Raw genomic sequence first — 18,479 nt, 5'->3', positions numbered from 1 at the left:
GGTAACAAAGGCGGTGTGGTTCCGGTGACTGGCTTTTCTCATCACCGTGCAGAGGAACCCGCAGCCTCCACGTGCAGGCCTCGCCGCCCACCCCACCCCACGGCCCGGACCACCCGCCCTGGAGCCCGGAGCCCGGAACCGGGAGCCTGCATCGAGTTGGGCACGCCCACCCGCGAGCCGAGGGGGCGTGGCCAGGCTGCGCCGTACCAAGACTCGGATGCGTGGGGGGGGGAGCGTCGGCGAGCCCCGCCTCGGGGGCGCGCACGCGGCCCGGATGGGCGGAGCGGCGGCCCCGAGCGCCACGCCTCCACCCCCGCGGCCGCGCGGCCGTTGGTAGCGCCTCGGTGGTGCGGGCCTGCGTACTTGCCCAGGTGCCCCCAGAGAACTGCCGGCCGCCTGCGGTAAGTGAGTGCGGCCTGGGGTCGCGGGCTGTGGGGAGCGCCGGGCCCCGGGGTGCTCGCCGGAGTGCGGGCAGTGCGTTCCCTGCCTGGACGCTCTGGGCGCTGGGCGCTGGGCGCTGTGGCGGGCCTTCAGAACCGAGGCTCCTCACGTTTGCTCCCGCCCTGGCGCTGCCCCGGGTGGTCCTTTTAGCTGACAACTCGGGGTCCACCTGTCCCCAGCCTGGGACCAACGCACCCCACACCCCCCATTTCAAGCCCTTCCGCCGAGGGGCTTCACAGTGACCGAGGGGCCGGGGCTCCGGGTTTCGCGTGCCGCTGCCCTTCGGCTGCACCGCTCGGCCTCAGTTTCCCCATTGGTTTCTTGGAATCCCGGGCGGCAACGAATTACGTAAAATGATTCGTGCCCCCCTGGCACGAAGGGGACCAGAATCTGGCCTGCAGCCTCAGGAGTGCCCACTGCAGGGCTGAGGGGCATCCTGGAGCCGGTGTCCGGCGTCACTCCCCGTCCTCCCCCTCCCCGGACCGGGGACGAGGTGGTCACTCAGGCTCCTGGCTGGGCAGCCGAGATTTCCCTTAGCTTCACTGGGGGAGCAATGGGGTAAGAGGTCGAGGTTCCTTGGGCCTCAGAGGGGGGAGGGGCACCCTCCGGGGAACTTGACCTCGACTTTAGCTGTTCCTCCACTGACGGTTGGGGTGTTTGGGGGCCGTCACTTACTCCGGAAAGAATGAAATCTGTAATGGAGGACAGAGGTGGTGGTAGGAAAGAACCTTGGGGAATAAAACTGAGAACCCTGAGTACCTGTGTAGGCCCCCCACCACCTTGAGGGGAGGGGGTCCTGGGACACACCTCTGCAGCCATCCAGTGTCCTCAGGCCTTGAGTGTGCTGGTGACATCCCTGGGGAGTGGCTGGGTTAGGATAACGGGGTAGAAGGCCAGGTTGATAAATCAGTGTGTGTGGGGAACAGGTCAGTCTGTGTCCCTGGAAGGAGCTCTTTTCCTATTGAGAGTGGCTCGTGTGGTTGCTACCATCCGGCTTGGGAACCTGTTTCCAGGGAGAGTGCCAGCTGAACTGTTGTCCGAAACGTCTGGAAAACAGGTGTGTGTGCATTTGGGAGTGGGGACTGTTACTGTCTCCAGCTGTGTGTGGTTGTGGTGGTGCGGGAGCTTACCTCTCCAGCAGTCCCGCATCTGGTTGCTTGGGTTTGAACCCCAACAAGCCCCAGGGGTGTGTAGCATCACACCGTGGGTGGCCATCATCCTTTCCTGGGCAGGGCAGGGGACACTCCCACTCCTGGCTGGTACAGGTTATAAACAGCCAAGGGGGTGGGGGAGTGCCGCACCTGACAAACCTGAAGTTTTAGGATCTGCCATCAACTCAAGGTTGGGCCTCCCCTAATCACTTGGAAGTCAGGTTCGCTGAGTCCAAGGTGAGTTAATGGAAGCCTGCTTGGCCAGGCTAGAACGTTTCACTGACAACCCAAGAAAGGGCTCAAAAGAACCTCCTAGCCAGCTTGTCTCCTGCATGGGTGGCGGGGGGTCCAGGGACTTGGATCACCTGCTGCTGCCTTCCCAGGTGCCTTAGCAGGGAACTGGATTGGGAGCGAAGCAGCCAGGACTCAAACTGGTGTCCTGATAAAGAACGAGCAGCAGCTGAACCGGCTGTGCTTCCATGTTGGCCCCCAGAAATGACTTTCTATAAATGTTAATTACAAAGTAATTATAAAAAAAAACCGTTTGCAGAAATAGGTGATGAAGATAGCATCTCTCAGAGTTGTTCCCTGTGACGTGTGTCTAGCAGTGTCCAATCTAAGCTCTAGATGTTTTTCTTCAGATAACAGCACCAGTTTTCTTAGACTCTGTCTTGTACTGAAAGCAACAGATTCGTTACTGCTGAATTTTGTAGCATGAAGCCGAAACATGGTGCTGAGCCTGCCATTTAAGGTCCGAGGGCGACCTTGGAGTCCTTGGCTGCCAGGCTGTGTCTGTGGGGCAGGGTCTCCCGCTTCCTTGTCTCAGACACGATCCATCGATCCTGGGGTGTCACAGGGCAGCGGGTACCGCCAAAGGCCAGTGGTGTTGCGTGCAGCTTTGTCCTATCATGAACTCACGTTAGCTTGGTGTGCCTGTCAAATATTTTTACATCCTGGATTCTGAGAAGGCAAGTAGCCAGAGCAGCATGTGTGGCCTGTGACTTGTATGCGGGCACTTCAAAACTGGGGGTGAGAGATAAGGTGACAGATGTTGAAATCCATGCTTTGGGGAGCAGAAGGCCTTCAGACAAATCCCAGAAAGCACGTGCTGTGAAAACCCCAGGCCTGGCTCTAAGAGTTTTAGTAACAATGAGTTCAACTCAATTTTCCACGAACTTTCTGAAATACCGCGTATTCATTTGCTTGGTAGATGTCAGTGACCTGCAGTGTCCCAAGCACCGTTGGAGTTGTGAGGGGACTAGAGGTGAACGGGTAGGGATGACAGATCCCTTTGGATCTGACCTTGAACTGGGGCAGGCAAACACCACCTGTGTCATAAGGTGACAGCTGCCAGGGAAATCCTGTGGTGTGTGGGTGTGTGTGTGTGGGGGGGCAGTTTATGGATTTAAACATCAGCAGGTCTCATTCCCCCTGCAGTGAGGCACTGGCTTGCAGTGCTGCCATCAGGAACCCCAAGAACGCTTCTGAAGAACGCCCACGCGGGGGGACGTTTGTACCAGGGCACCTCACAAAGTTCCTGGACAGTGTGATTCAAAGTTCAATGCAGTGGCTGATCTAGAAATCCATGGAAAGATTTTTTTTTTAAATAATACTCTTCATGAACTTTTTTGTTTCCTTTTAAAGATTTATTGGAAAGACATATTTATAGAGAGAAGGAGAGATAGCAAGATACAACCTCTGTTCACTGGGTCACTCCTCAAGTGGCTGCACTAGCTGGAGCCCGGAGCTTCGTTCGGGTCTCCCACGCAGGTGCAGGGTCCCAAGGCTTTAGGCCATCCTCTGCTACTTTCCCAGGCCACAAGCAGGGAGCTGGAAGGGTGGCAGTCAGGACTTGGACTGGCACCCATATGGGATCTTGGTGCTGGAAGGCAAGGATTTAGTCACTGGGCCATTGCTGCAGGCCTTCTTCATGCTTTCATAAAAAAGATTTATTGCCCCCACCCTTTTTTTTAAAGATTTATTTTATTCTTTTTTTAAGATGTATTTATTTTTTTATTACAAAGTCAGATGTACAGAGAGGAGGAGAGACAGAGAGGGAGATCTTCCATCCGATGATTCATTCCCCAAGTGACCACAATGGCCGGTGCTGCGCCAAGCTGAAGCCGGGAACCAGGAACCTCTTCCGGGTCTCCCACGCAGGTGCAGGGTCCCAAGGCTTTGGACCATCCTCGACTGCTTTCCCAGGCCACAAGCAGGGAGCTGGATGGGAAGTGGAGCTTCTGGGATTAGAACCGGCGCCCATATGGGATCCCGGGGCGCTCAAGGTGAGGACTTAAGCCGCTAGGCCACACTGCCGGGGGCCCCCCTTTTTTTTAAAATAAAAGAAGTTATTAATTTGAAAGGCAGAATTACAGGTCTCCCACATGGGTATAAATGGCTTCAGGGGCTATACCTGGGCCCCTCTGAAGCCAGGGCCTTCATCTCTGTCTCCCACACCGGTACAGGGGCCCCGACACTTGCACCAACTGCCAGTGCTTTCCAGGCACATGAGCAGGGAGCTGGATCAGAAGTGAGCAGCCAGGACACAAAACCCATGATCTCCGATGGGATGCAAGTGTCGTAAACCGTGTCTTCGCTGCTGTGTCCCGGCTGCCCCTCCGTGCACTTTGAAGGCCTCTTGCGGTGGTACGCCAGCTCTGTGCCTTTGAAGGCCTCTTGCGGTGGTACGCCAGCTCTGTGCCAAGATTGTATTGTGCATGCTGCACATGCACACAGTATCAGAATTCTGGTGACTTCCCTGGGTTGGTGGGTGGCTAGGAGGTGGACATCCTCTCTTACAACCTGTGCGGGTCAAGTTCACGAGGGTCCTGAGCCCCTGTCCCTCCTGTGTTGTGTATTTGTTTTCTGACTGTAGAGGATTTTTTTCCCCCTTTGGTGAAGGGGAAATCTCTTGGTTCATACGATTACTTCATGAGGTGACTGCCCCTCCCTCATAGTCCCACAGAACATGAGTTGAACGCATGTCATCTTGTGTGTCTACGTTATCTAGTAGCATGAGACACGGTAAAGCCAGTGGTGGCCGGCCCCGAGAGACAGGCAACACCAGCTGTTAGCAGCTGTCACCAGGGCTGCAGAAGCCAACTGAGTTTGCTGTGTGGTTGCCTTCCCTGGCATTCTACCAAAACTCAAGGCTCCTGGCAGGTGGGAAAAGGGATTTGGCCAGAGGTGGTGGCTTGCCTGCCTGTTCAGGCCTGGGACTTCATATGTTCATCAGGAAAGTCAGAGCAGACTCCCCTGCTGCACCTGCCTGCCCGCCTCCTGGAGTAGCTCACAAAGGGTGGCCTTTTCAGTAGCCGGCTGATGCTGCCGGTTCTCAGCAGATGCCGAGTGGTCCCCTCAGGCTGTGAACCTCCATGCGGAGGGCCTGGTGCGGGCACTAGAGAGTGCCAGTAGGCAGGGCAGGCAGCAGATGAACAAACAGCTATGCATAGCTCTTCCTGGAGGTGACAGGTGTGAGGGCTCGGGTAACTTGAGCTGCCTTGGGCGATGGGCAGGGTGTGTGTAATACTGTTTATTTGTTCCAAAATGTTTATTTAAAAGACAGCACGACAGAGAGAACTCTGCTGTTTCTGATTCACTCCCCAAATAGTAGCAACCGCCAAGGCTGGACTGGGCTAAAACCAGGAGCCCTGCACTCCATCTGGGTCTCCCACGTGGGTGGCACGGACCCAAGGACTTGGGCCATTGTCTTCTGCTTTCCCAGCTGCATTAACAGAGAGCTGGATCAGAAGCAGAGCAGCCATATGGGATGCTGACATATCCGCTCCCTCTGCTTTGCCATCCCCAAGGTGTCATTGAGTTGGGTCAAGAGTTGGTTAGGAACGCTCTGAGCCCACAAGGCCAAAGTTGCTCAGAGCAGTCCATCTGAAGGGGCATGATGAGCCAATGTGGGGACTGGTGAGGAGACCCTGCTATGGGCGGGTCTCCTGATATTGAGGGTCCAGACTTTCTCAGCGCCCTCTGAGTGAGCTCACATACCCTGCGGTCTTTATAGTCAGTGCACATCTGAGCTCACACAGCATCCTGCAGGCATCTATCCTCCTAGCCCTCGGCCGAGGGCTGTGCACCTGTTGGGCTTAGCACGGTGTGTGCACCCACATGTGTGTACGAGTTGCACATCTGTGTGTATGTGTGTACACCTGTGTGTGGCCCCTTCAGGGGCCACAGCTTTTGTTCCAGTGTTGTAGGAAGGTGAGGTTTCCAGGCTAACCCCCAATCTAATTCTGGGCCACTGGTGCTGGTTGCGGTTGACTAATCTTGGGGAGCTGAGATCTTCAGAGGGCACGCCCGTGGCTGGGAAGCTTGGGCTCACATGTCCTCTGCTTGGGCATTACATAACATCCTTCCATGAGCGGGCAGCTGGCCTTCAGGCCTTCCCTCTGATCTTCCCCCCCCAGCCCCTGTGTGGTCTTTGACTTTTCCCCGTGGGCTCCCCAGCCCACCCGGCACACACAGTTCCAGCTCCACAGGTCCCCCGCCCCCGCTTGCTGCTTGTGTGCGTGACATGGGAACACTGTGATCCCAGTTTCCTCTCCCGCCCCTCCTCTGCTCCGCCCCGGCATCCTGGTCCTCATCGCCTGTCTGGGGTGGCTGGGCCTGGACAAAGGTTGCCAGGGCTGAATAGGAACACATGAACTCCCAATGACCCCTGAACTCAGATGCACTGCCTGTGTGTGTCACCAGAAGTGAGCTATCTGCACAGCAAACAGACTGCAACAGAGGCTCTTACACCCGCAGGACTGCCAGTAAGCCAATGGCGCCGGGGCCTGTGCAGGGGTGGGGCCAGGCATCAGGGGGCATGGTCTGCCCAGGACTAGGCTGTTTGTTGGTTTTGGTTAAGGGTTTCAGAACCTTTGTGATGACTTACGAAATCACACGGTGTGACATGGCCACATCAGCCACAGTCCCTTATGTAACTGATCTGCAAATGCTACAAGGTCTCTGTCCCCAGTTGTGACCTCACTGCCTTCCTGGTCCTGAGGCTCAAACGGACACACCTTTTCCTTCGCTTTCCTGTCTCGTCCTGCACCCCCTTCCACCACCAGCTCATGTGAGTTTTGGCCTTGGAATCTTTCTGCTGCTTGTGATCTTAGGGTAGCCCTGCTGTGCTGGGTGGTCCACAGTCCTTGCTTGCCCAGCCCCTCTCACGATCTGTCCATGGTACCAGTACAGGGTTGGGGTTCAGGCCCTGTTTTTTTTTTTTTCACATGCTTCACTCAAGAACTTGTAGTCACTCTTGCTGATTTATAGTCTAGTGTCTTTTTCTGCTGCTGCTTCCGTAGAGCTAAGAGTGGGAGGACACTGCCTGCCCCTCCCCAGTGTCCCTGTGGTTGGAGTGGACTGGGTTCAGTTAGCACGGCTACCCGTGCTTTCTGCCAGCGGGAGCCAGGGCACAGCGTGGCAGCCAGCAACTGCACCATAGGGCAGGCGTTCAGGGCTGCAGTTAATGTGCTACTGGGGGCACCCGCACTGCGCAGGAGTGTGAGTCCGTGTCTCAGCTCCTGCTTCTGACTCAGGCTCCCCACAATGCACTCCCTGGGAGGCAGCAGGTGGCAGCTCAAGTCCTTGGCTCCTAGGCCCCTCCTCCTGATTCCCCAGCTCCTGTCTTTGCGCTGGTCCAGTCCTGGCTGTTGCAGGCATTTGGAAAGTGAATTAGTGAATGGCAGACCTCTGGCCCTGTCTCTTTGCCTCTTAAATAAAAATTAGTAAACCATTTTTAAAAAATACTAACCGGATGAGCAAGTGAATCTGACATCCGTCTCTTATGGTTATTGCCCAGAGTAATTGATCGTGCGTGTTGGTAGAACTGAGATGTCAGGATTGGATCTGGTCCACGGGAGGTGATTTATCTGCGGACAGAGCGCTCCCAGCCCCCAGAAGGTCACAGTGGTGGTGGCTGGAGCTGGGACTACAGATTCTCCACACAGGTATCAGGAGCCACAACTCGGGCACCTGCTGCTGCTCCCAGGATGTGTGTTAGCAGGGAACTGGGCATCAGAGCTGGGTGCTGAGCTCAGATCCTAGGCATTCTGGCCACTGGGCTAAATGCCCACGGCCTTCTCTGTAGCTTGGAAAGTGATTTGAAGATACAAGATAAACTTCGGGTATGAGTTTTAGTTTTCTGTCTAGGCACAGAGCAGTTTTCTAGGCACAGTTTTCTGTCTAGGAGCAGGCATTTGGCTATGGCGGTGAAGATGCCACATACCACAGGTTCCAGTCTTAGCACGCTCCTGACTGGTGGGGTGGCTCAACAGCCGTCCCAGAAGGGAGGACATGAACAGCAGCGATGCTCGCAGAAAGCACTCCCCGCCCCCCAGCTCCCTTGTCAAGCCGAATGCAGCAGCCTCTGTCCTCAGCTCACGCGGACCAGGCCCCGCAAGTACAGACAAGACCCGCAATGAGTGTGAGGGGCCGATGGTACGAGGCGGAGAGGGCAGAGGCGTGCTCTCCACGAGTGGCCCCAGAGCTGCAGGCTCCGACGTAGTAACACTGCTGGGGCAGGGCCGAGTCAGCCGTGCGCACTGGTGCACCATGGCAGGTGGAGGTGAAGCTCGAGGCCCCGGGAGAGAGGGTGGGCCAGAGTGGGAGGCTGCTGAGTAACTCCACCATGAGTACTGTCCTGCCGCCCTGCGTGAGAGTGGAGTCCGGGCTGCCCTCCTGCCGGGGCACGTGTGGGGCTGTGTTGGGTGAGGTCTTAAGTGTGTGACACACACGGAACCCTCCTGCTGGGCCACGCCTGGTGAGCACAAAGAGGGTGGGCAGAGATGCGGGGGCTTGTGCAATGGGGAGTCATGCTGTCAGCTGATGGGGCGAGCAGGCCGTCGCTTGGGTCATGCCGGCCAGCCGCCTATCTTTGCTTTGGCCTTGTTCTCAGTAAGTCTTGAAGGGCGCACAGCTGGCCAGCGGAGCAGCCCTGGCTTCGAATCTTGTCCCTGCCGCTTGGCAGTTCCCTGGCCTTGGAGGGGCCTTGAGCCCGTGTCGGAGTTTGCAGTTGCTGCACGGCAGAGTGTCAGCATGAGGACGCACACTGTGAGCTCATGGAGCGCCACACTGTGAGTGCAAAACGTGTGTCACAGACCCAGTTAGTGTTGAATCAGGACTCTGGTGACCGAGTGGGTGGTCGGAGTGGGCGGAGGTCTGGGTACAGTAGAGCTACTCAAGGCTCTGCAGGCTTGCTCAGAGTTGCTCAGTTCCAGCTGGGCAGCACCCCGCACTCTTACCCCAAGGGTAAGAGTCCTTTCTGGGGTGTTTGCAGTTAGCGGCCGTGGCTGCACAGTGGATGAAAACCACTGAGTCAGGCCCTTCAAAGTGTGTGTTGCATGGGGTGTGCATGCTAGCCCGGTCTTGAAAGCAAGGTTTGTAGATCACAAGTTTTGCATCTGTGTTTAAAGAGTTATTTAGTTGAGAGACAAAAGTTACAGAGAGGGCCCGGCGGCGTGGCCTAGCGGCTAAAGTCCTCACCTTGAATGCCCCGGGATCCCATATGGGCGCCGGTTCTAATCCCGACAGCTCCACTTCCCATTCAGCTCCCTGCTTGTGGCCTGGGAAAGCAGTCGAGGATGGCCCAAAGGTTTGGGACCCTGCACCCTTGTGGGAGACCCGGAAGAGGTTCCAGGTTCCTGGCATCGGATCTGCGCGTACCGGCCCGTTGCGGCTCACTTGGGGAGTGAATCATCGGATGGAAGATCTTCCTCTCTGTCTCTCCTCCTCTCTGTACATCCGGCTTTCCAATAATAATAATAAATCTTTAAAAAAAAAAAGTTACAGAGAGAGAGATCTTCCATCTATCAGCTAATTCCTCACATGGCTGCAACAATCAGAGCTTGAGTAGGTCAAAGCCAAGAGTCAGGAGCCCCAGCTGGGTCTCCCCTGTGGGTGTAAGAACCTGAGCACTTGGGCCATCTCCTGCTGTGGGACTGAAATTGGCACTCCTATGTGATGCCAACATCAGGTGCTGGTGTAACCTGCTGTGCCACAGTACCACCCCAGGTTCTCGAGCCACTGTGTCCTCAACTCCCAGATACCTTGAACAAGTCCCAGACGCCTACGGTGGACACATGTGCGTGCACAAATGCTCCTGTGCCCTCCACATTCCTTTTTTTTTTTTAAAGATTTATTTATTTTATTACAAAGTCAGATATACAGAGAGGAGGAGAGACAGAGAGGAAGATCTTCCGTCCGATGATTCACTCCCCAAGTGAGCCGCAACGGGCCGGTGCTGCGCCGATCCAAAGCCAGGAACCTGGAACCTCTTCCGGGTCTCCCACACGGTGCAGCGTCCCAAATCTTTGGGCCATCCTCGACTGCTTTCCCAGGCCACAAGCAGGGAGCTGGATGGGAAGTGGAGCTGTCGGGATTAGAACCGGCGTCCATATGGGATCCTGGTGCGCTCAAGGTGAGGACTTTAGCCGTTAGGCCACGCTGCTGGGGGCCCCACATTCCTCTTTTTAAAGAAAAATTTTAATTTATTGTTATATTTGGCGAGCAGAGAGAAGAGATAGACGCAAACCAAGATCATCCATTTGCTGGTCTATACCCCCCTGTTCACAGTGGCCAGCAGTGTGTGAGGAAAAAACCAGGAGCCTGGGACTCCAGCCAGGTGTCCCACAGGCATGGCCAGGACACAGGTACTTGGGCTATCATGCGCTACCACCTTCCAGGCTGCATATTAGCAGGAAGCTAAGCTGGGACTCGAACCCACACACCCTGGTGGGAGCTGTGGCATCTGGATCACAGCTGCCCACCCCCTGCACCCCTCCAGAAGTGGACGTGGACTATGAGAGGGCATGACAAGCATCATTTGTGGATTAGAGTGTGCCCTTGGGCCTTCCCCCCCACCCCATTGCAGCAGCCACATCCTGAGGGTGGAGCAGTGAACACCCACTTGAGGCTCTGGTGGGGTCACCTGATGGGGGCCTGGTGGGCACTCTGCCTACCTGGCGGGGCTCTGCCTGCACAGATCTAGCAGAAACCCTGGTGTGCTCTGCATGCACTCAGGAGAACCCCGGCTCCCACTACAGCAGCGTGGAGGTGCACCTCCTCTGGCCGGGGGTGTGTGTGTGGCTTTCTAACTGGAAGCTGCTGGAGTGCCCAGCACATCCCCACAGCTTGCTGCACCGGGCACTGGGTCCACCATATCCTTGGGGTGACCTGGTGCACCTGTCCTAAGCTACTGGCCTGTCAGGGTCACTCCGAGCAGTGGTGTGTGCTGACAGGCAGTCTCATCAGTGGGGTGGTAATAGTGGAGCTGCTTTTATAGAAGCTGCTTGCCCATCTCCTGAGGCCCTTGTGTTGGGATCTAATCATTACTCACATGTTCGTGCTGGGCTGTTTAAGTCCCAGAGCTGATGCACGAGGTGTGGCCCTCCGGGCGCAGTCACAGAGCAACCTGGAGTTGGTGCCCGGCGCCCTCATGCCAGTCTGAGGTCATGGTGAGATACAAGCAGAGCTGGGAGGGGCGGCCACAGCACCGCTGTCTGAGGCTCCAGCTGGACCTGTGAGCACACTTGGACTCCGGGTTGCTGTGCATCGGTGCTGTGGCACCTGGCAGCTTGCCAAAGAGCTATTGTCAGCCGTGGGCAAGGAAGGCATGGCTTAACACCTGCCCTGTGTGCCCAACAGCCATGCCACGCTGTCCCAGCAGAAATCCGGTTTTGCTGAGTGGGCACAGCCATTGATGGCTGAACCTGGGTAACTTGGCCAGCAGGAGGACCACTGGCACCACGGTGAGCCGGAGGTTGAGGCCCTTCTGGTCTGCAACTCTCAAGTGAGAGCGAGGCTGCCACAGAAGGTGACCGAGACAGAGACCCCCACCCGTCCCTGCCCAGGGTCCTTTTTTTTTTTTTTTTAAATAAATTTATAATGATTACATGGTTGATCAGGGTGGGGAGGATCAAGGTTTAGGGAAAACTGGGTGAATTGATTGCTTCCAAATTTGCTATTTCTTGTTGTTTCCGGGGGTAGGGGAGAGACAAAGGGAGAAACCACTCATGACTTTCCACACGTCCCAGTACCAGGGATGAGGAACCACCTCCTCATATCAACCCAGAGTCTCAGTGTGTGCATATCCCGAGGGTTCTGTCCAGGTGGTTTGGATAGTTCTGAAATGCTGCCGATTTTACCGATCTGAGGATAATGTCACCCTCCCATGGGCTCCACTCACGAGGTTATTTGGCTGTCATTTGTTTGGGGTAGTTGTCCGGTTAGTTCGGTTCTGCTACAGCACCAAATGTGCTGCCATAGTCTCCTTTTACAACAGGGCCTGTGTCCACTGCTCCACCTTTTTCATTAAGTAGGACATGTCGGGGTCGTTTTTTTTTTTTAAAAAAAAAAATGTTTATTTTTACTGAAAAGTCAGATATACGGAGAGAAGGAGAGACAGAGAAAGATCTTTGGTCCATTGATTCACTCCCCAAGTAGCCGCAATGGCTGGAGCTGAACTTATCTGAACCTGGAAGCTTCCTCTGGGTCTCCCACACAGGCTCCCAAGGCTTTGGGCCATCCTCGACTGCCTTCCCAGACCACAGCAGGGAGCTGGATGGGAAGTGAGACCGCCTGGATTAGAACCAGTGCCCACATGGGATCCCAGCACGTGCAAGGCGAGGACTTTAGCCACTAGGCTACTGCGCTGGGCCCATTCGCCCAGGGTCCTTAAATCTCCCTCTGTGGGTGGAAATCTGGCATAGCAGTTAAGGTGCCCTGTCAGAGTCTGAGTCCCCAGTGTGTCCCATTCCAGCTTTCCTGCTACCAATGTGCACCCCAGAGTGCGGGGGGCAGCTATGATGGCTGAAGTCCTTAGCTTCCTGTCACCCACGTAGGGTGGGTTTCCCAGATTGAGGTCCTGTCTCCTGGCTTCAGCTGTTGCAGGTGTTTGGGCATTGTGCCAGCAGATGGGGGTGTGTGTGCGCTCGCTTGCACATGTACTCGTCCGCCAGCCTTTCAAATGAAAAACATCTAAAGGAACTCTCCCTGTGTAAGTTGGTTACCACTGAGATATTTGTCTCTAGAACGAGTGGAATATTGATCTAAATACAGTGTGTGGTACAGACCAGGAGACAGGACTGGGTGCGGGTGCCCAGAGCGGCGCCGGCCCAGCGCAGCCCCGGCCCAGGAGTCCCAGCATTGGTTCCCACAGCTCCTGCTTGGTGAGGCGGCGCCGTGAGCCAGGCGGGCACTGCGTCTGCCATGCTGAAGGCCTTGCTTTGTTTTGTTTAAGGACCTTGTTTCTTGGAGACTACGAGGCAGATTGCCAGTTTACTCAGCACTTGCCTGAATAAAATGTGCACCTGGAACATGAGGCTGACCCAGGTGGGAATGCCGGAGCTGTTCAGAAGCCTCCGGCCTCGTGTTTTGTTTTGTACCCCAGGAGCATTGAATACCTGGCACAAGGAGTCTTCTTGTCATACCCTGCCCTCCCACTTCCCTCATGATATCACCTTCTGCAATCAAAATGGAATGATCCAGAACACGAGTTTAGCCCAACACAACATCCCTAGCCAGATCAGGCGTTGGCAGTTGCTTTTTGGTTTTTGTTTTTTTAAGCGAATGCACCTGGGGCCCGGCATGGTAGCTTAGTGGCTGAAGTCCTTGCCCTGCTTGTGCTGGGATCCCATATGGGCACTGGTTTGTATCCCAGGTGCTCCACTTCCCATCCAGCTCCCTGCTTGTGGCCTGGGAAAGCAATCGAGAATGGCTCAAAGCCTTTTGGGACCGTGCCACCCGCGTGGGAGACCTGGAAGAGGCTCCTGGCTTTGGATCACCTCAGCTACAGCCTGTAGTGGGCACTTGGGGGTGAACCAGCAGATGGAAGATCTTTCTCTCTATCTTCTCTCTGTAAATCTAACTTTCTAATAATCAATCAATAAATAAATCACCAGCAGTTCTGCACATGTGGTTGGAGGCATGGGTGGATGTTGCTATGCTCCCAAGGTCAGCCTCAAACCTTGGTGGACTTGGTCCCCTTTTCTCACTGGTGTCTTTCTCTTCCCGGTTCCTGCCCAGCGAAGGACTCCCAGCAGCCAGAGCCCTCCCTTGGGACCGAGTCACTTCCTCATCTGTGAACTTGTCCTGAAGCTAGGGTGAGCAAGCCAGCGTGGGACCACTCACTCAGGCAGGCGCGGAGCCGGGGACTAGAGAGTCCAGAAATAAAGTCACATGTCCTTGGCTTGGGGAAGGGGTAGTCTTGTGTGTGACCCTGACATTTTCCAGAAAGCCAGGCCTTTGGTTTGTAGGCCGTCCGTCAGTTTGGGATCTGTCTGACGTTTCTTTGTCGTAAGCTCCACTTTGTGTGGTGTGTGGTAGAATGCCCACAGAAATGGTGCCGTGCGTAAGGTGCATTGTGTCCGGGGGCGTGTAACATCACTTCCTTCTTGCACTGGAGCTGTTGGCTTCTCTCCCCGCCGTGGTGGAAGCAGTGCTTGCCAAGGCCTTGGTCTTCCAGAGGCCTTCATTCCTGCCGCAGGGGCTGTTGGCGTCCTGCTGCCCACTGGAAGTGCTCCTCCCCGCGTGCTTGCTTGTTTGTGTCAGTGCTGAGCGGAGGGTTTTTCTCAGGTCCTCTGGGTTCTCATCCACAGCTAATAGCCGCAGGTGGGGTCGGCTGGATGCCGCCACTGCCTCTCCTTGTACTGTATCCAAAAGTCAGCTCCTTTTGGACCCGATTCCTACATGTAAACTTTGTAAAGAAAATATTAAAGGGTGGACCCAATAGCCAGAACACCAAGGGCTGAGCCAGGCTGAAGTCAGAAGCCCGGAGCTCCATCTGGGTCTCCCCTGTGGGTGGCAAGTCCCCAAGTACCTGTGCTGGCAGCTACTGCCTTCCCAGGCACAGTAGCCTGGAACTGGATTCCAAGTGGAGCAGCTGAGCTTCAGCTGGGATTTGAACCCTCCCCTCTGCAGGATGGCAGGTGGCTGGTGAGCTGCGAAACACAGTGTTACTTGCTTCTGAGTGCAACTGTCCATATCTTCCAGAAGTCAGGAACGTAAACAGGCTGCTGTACTCTCCAGTCCGGGACCCGCGCTTTGCCCCATGAGGGGTTGCATAGCAGCGGCACAGTCTCTGCAGTCCAGGGTCACCGGCTGGTAGCATTCTTGTTTCCTTTTGATTGGGAGCAGTCCTCGCTCGCTTTGTCTGGTGTAACCCTGACATTTTCCAGAAAACCAGGCCTTTTGTTTGGAGACTGTCCATTGGTTTTGGATCTGTCTGACGTTTCCTTATCGTCAGAGTCACTTTATGTGGTTTTTGGTGGAGCGTCACAGAAATGGTGCCGTGCGTGAGGTGCGCTGTGTCTGGAGGGTTGTCATGTTGCTTCCTTCTCATGTTGGAGCTGTTGCGCGCTCTCTCTCTCTCTCTCGCTCTCTCTCTCTGCCTGCAGCCAGTTAGTTTCTCATCTGACCCTGTGTGGGTCGGGAGAGGCCCACTCCCCAAGGAAGCAGCGGCAGCCAAGACCTTCAACTTCCTGAAGCTGTTATTCCTGCCATGGGGCCGCTGTGTTCTGCCCCTGAAGCCCCCACTCACACCCCAGTGCTTGCTTATTGTACCCATGTGAATCCTTAGATTTCTCTCAGGTCCTGTGGGCTCTCCTCCACAGCCAATGGGGCCTGTTCTGAAGCTAGGGTGGATGTTCCAGCATGAGCCCCACCAGCAAACACCCACGTCCCTTCCCCCGCAACCCTGCTGGCTCCCCGGCACAGCAGGTGCCCTGAGGCCATGCACCCTTTTCCCCACCCCAGCCGTGGACTCCTCTGCAGGAGAATCCAGGGCACAGTGCTTGGAAGGTGAGAGGCAGGGCTCCAGGTGTGGCTCAGCTGGCCCAGAGGTGCCATTGCCTCTCAGCCTTCATAGTAGAGGAACGCTGTCAAGTCACGTGCACACTTTTGCACCTGCATATCCTTGTGGGAAACTTGTGTACACGAGTGGCCACCCCCGGGCTCTTGCCATCCTGTGTCTGTGTGTGCAGCTTCCCCTTCCAGCCACTTCCTTGTGTGTTGTAGGTTTACCAGGCATCTCTGTACACAGGGACAGACAGAGGTTGTGCCTGCTGCCACCTGCCAACAAACAGCATTCTAGAGGAAAGTTCTGTTTTATTGTCCGTATCCCTCTGGGTTATTTTTTTTTCCCCGAGAAATACCTAGTTTTTCTTCTATTAATAAAAATACAGCTTCCTTTATGTGTGTGTGTATATATATATATTTTTTTTAATTTGTTTTGGCAGTCCTCCCGTAAGAGTACTATGGTCTTATGTAATTATTTTATTTCATTTTTATTTGATGAGGGAGAAACACGGAGCGCCCATCGTTGGTTAACTCTGAATACCTGCAGCAGGTGGGGCTGGCACTGGCCCAGGGTGGAGCCACGAGCCAGGATGGCAGTGCCAGTCTCTGGGGGTGGCAGGAACGCGGCTGCTTTGAGCCAACGCTGTTGACTACCAGGGTCTGCATCAGCGGGCAGACCAGGCATCCCGTCCATGGACTTGGTGTCTTAACCATAGGGCAGATGCCCAGTTCCCACAGAACGGCAAGTCTGCTGCTTGGTGTTCTCTTGCTTGGAAGCGTAAGCGTCTGTTTGGGCTGTCACAAACAGGATTGGAACATAGATGCCTCGGCACCAAGGGAGAGGCATAGTCCAAGGGAAGAACCACTGGCTCCGAGGGCCTGAGTGTTTTGTTTCCCCTGAAGAAGAGAGCTTTAGGAGCTGGCATTGTAGTGCAGTGGGTTTAGTCAGTACCCCCAACAACGGCATCCCATGTGGTCACTGGTTTGAGTCCTGGCTGTTCCACTTCCCCGATCCAGATCCTACAGTGTTCTCTTGCTTGGAGGAAGGCCCGAGTGCCCCGGCCCCTGCTGCCCACATTGGATGGAGTTCCAGGCCTCTGGCTTTGGGTATGGGCCGGCCCTGGTCGTTGTGGCCCTTTGGGGAGCCAATAGATGGAAAATATTTTCCCTCATACTTCTCTAACTCTGCCTTTAAAACAAAATTTTTTTTTGAACTTTAGAAATATTTTTCTAGTTAGATAACATATGTTAATTGTTAACAACAGTTAGCAGATGAGAGGTAGACATGTGGGGCAAGATTGAATCTGGCCCCTTGAATGTTGTCTTGTGCCTACCCTTTGTCGCGTATATATGCTAAGGCACAGCACGACGCTGCCACACTGGGAAAAGCGGGGCCAGTGGCCGGGGCCTGGTGGCCTTGCACACAAGCTCCCAGACCACAGGCAGCTCAGGTCCTTGTCCTGAGCGTGGGCCCTGCCAGAAGTTTCCCTGGAGCCTCTTCCCAGCAGGAGCCTTGCTCCAAGGCAAGCACTGAGAAAAAGAGAAGTCTTGTCTCCCCTGGGTCACTCTCCAGATGGCCTGGCAGCTAGGGCTGGGCCAGAGACCAGCAGCCTGGAGCTCCATCCTGGCTCTCCCACTTGGCATGGCAGGGCCCCAGCACTTGGGCCATCCTTTGCCACCTCCCCGGGAGCATCAGCAAGGGGCTGGATCAGAAGTAGAGCAGCCGGAACTGGAACTAGTTATCTGATGGAGTATGTTGATGTCACAAATGGCAGCTGCCAGCCACAGGGCTTTTTATTTATTTATTTTAAGATTTACTTATTTTTATTGCAAAGTCAGACATACAGAGAGGAAGAGAGACCGGAAGACCTTCTGTCCACTGATTGACTTCCCAAGGGACTGCAACAGCCAATCTGAAGCTAGGAGCCCGGAGCCTCTTCCTGGACTCCCATGTGGGTGCAAGGTCCCAAGGCTTTGGGTTGTCCTCCACTGCTTTCCCAGGCCACAAGCAGGGAGCTGGATGGGAAGCGGGGCCGCTGGAATTAGAACCAGCGCCCATATAGCAGTCCAGCACGTTCAAGGTGAGGATTTTAGCTGCTAGGCCATCATGCCAGGCCCAGGGCCTTTTTTTCCTCTCATCTTTCTTGTGTCGAGATCAATGCTCAACTTGTGTTTAGATGATGAAAAACTGTGGTGGTAAGCCAAGAATATAAGGAAATATCTAACTCTGCACAGTAGACTGTGTGCAAAGCAAATATTATTCTAAAGGATCATTTAGCAACTTGAAAATGTGCCTTAGCTGGCCCACCTTCCCTCTGGTTGTGTAGTTTGTTTACATGTAGACTTAGGTTTATGTATGAGAAAAAGTGAAGGAAAATTCTAGAGAGTAGATAGACGCGTGAGGGGTCAGATTCCTATATCAGATTTTCATCCTAAGTGGAAGTCAGGAACGGTTGCTGAGGAACTTGGAGTAGGGCACCCCAGGGTCTGTGGCTCTGCCTCGCCGCCCCCCATGGCTAAGGTTCCTGGGCCGAGCCCTCCCTCCCCAGCCTGAGGAGCAGCGAGCTGAGCTTCGTCGGGATAGTTGCTCTGGCCTGCATGGACTCAGATGGGTTTGAAGAAACTTAGCGCCTTCATGGGCCCAGGGAGCCGGGAGCCGGGAACCAGGATATGTTTATTCAGCCCTGAAACATCTTGGTGAAACATAGTTGTGTGAGTGGAAGCAGCCAGCCAGCCTTGTCAGAGAACCTGTCCCAGACCCTTCCCTGCCCCCCACACCTGTCCCAGGGGTCTGCCCTGGGGTGGTCACCACGTCCGTCGTCTGCCGTGTCTTTTCCACCATGCGTGTGTGCACGCGTGCGGGCACGTCCACAGTTCGTGGGAGAAGAGCCAGGAATCTGTTGTTAAGCATTAGCCCAGGGCGGAGCCCAGGAGTTGGTCTAGCACCCTGGCTCTCAGCCAGTTCCCTAGCTTGCTCATGACTTTGGCCGGTGTGTGTCCAAGTGCTTGGGGAGGTGCCGGGGCTTGTCTTGTCATTAGGATCCAGTTACCCAGCCTCTGTGGCCACACCTCTCCCACTCCCACAGGAATCATACC

The 18,479-nt window shown here is 55.1% G+C and overlaps 1 protein-coding gene across 1 annotated transcript in view; it reads left to right on the top strand.

Moving 5' to 3' along the window:
• Positions 1 to 275: 275 nt before the first annotated feature.
• The window catches only part of LOC101518551 (NADPH--cytochrome P450 reductase), a 35,449-nt gene continuing 17,245 nt past the window's right edge, over positions 276 to 18,479 (top strand). Inside the window, exon 1 of the mRNA XM_058680825.1 lies at positions 276 to 401. The gene's annotated coding sequence lies outside the window, so the exon portion shown is untranslated. The remainder of the gene's footprint in view (positions 402 to 18,479) is intronic.

This window comes from Ochotona princeps, chromosome 24 (assembly GCF_030435755.1).
Source record: "Ochotona princeps isolate mOchPri1 chromosome 24, mOchPri1.hap1, whole genome shotgun sequence".
NCBI classification, from domain to species: Eukaryota; Metazoa; Chordata; class Mammalia; order Lagomorpha; family Ochotonidae; genus Ochotona; species Ochotona princeps.
This window is presented reverse-complemented; position numbering and strand designations above follow the sequence as displayed.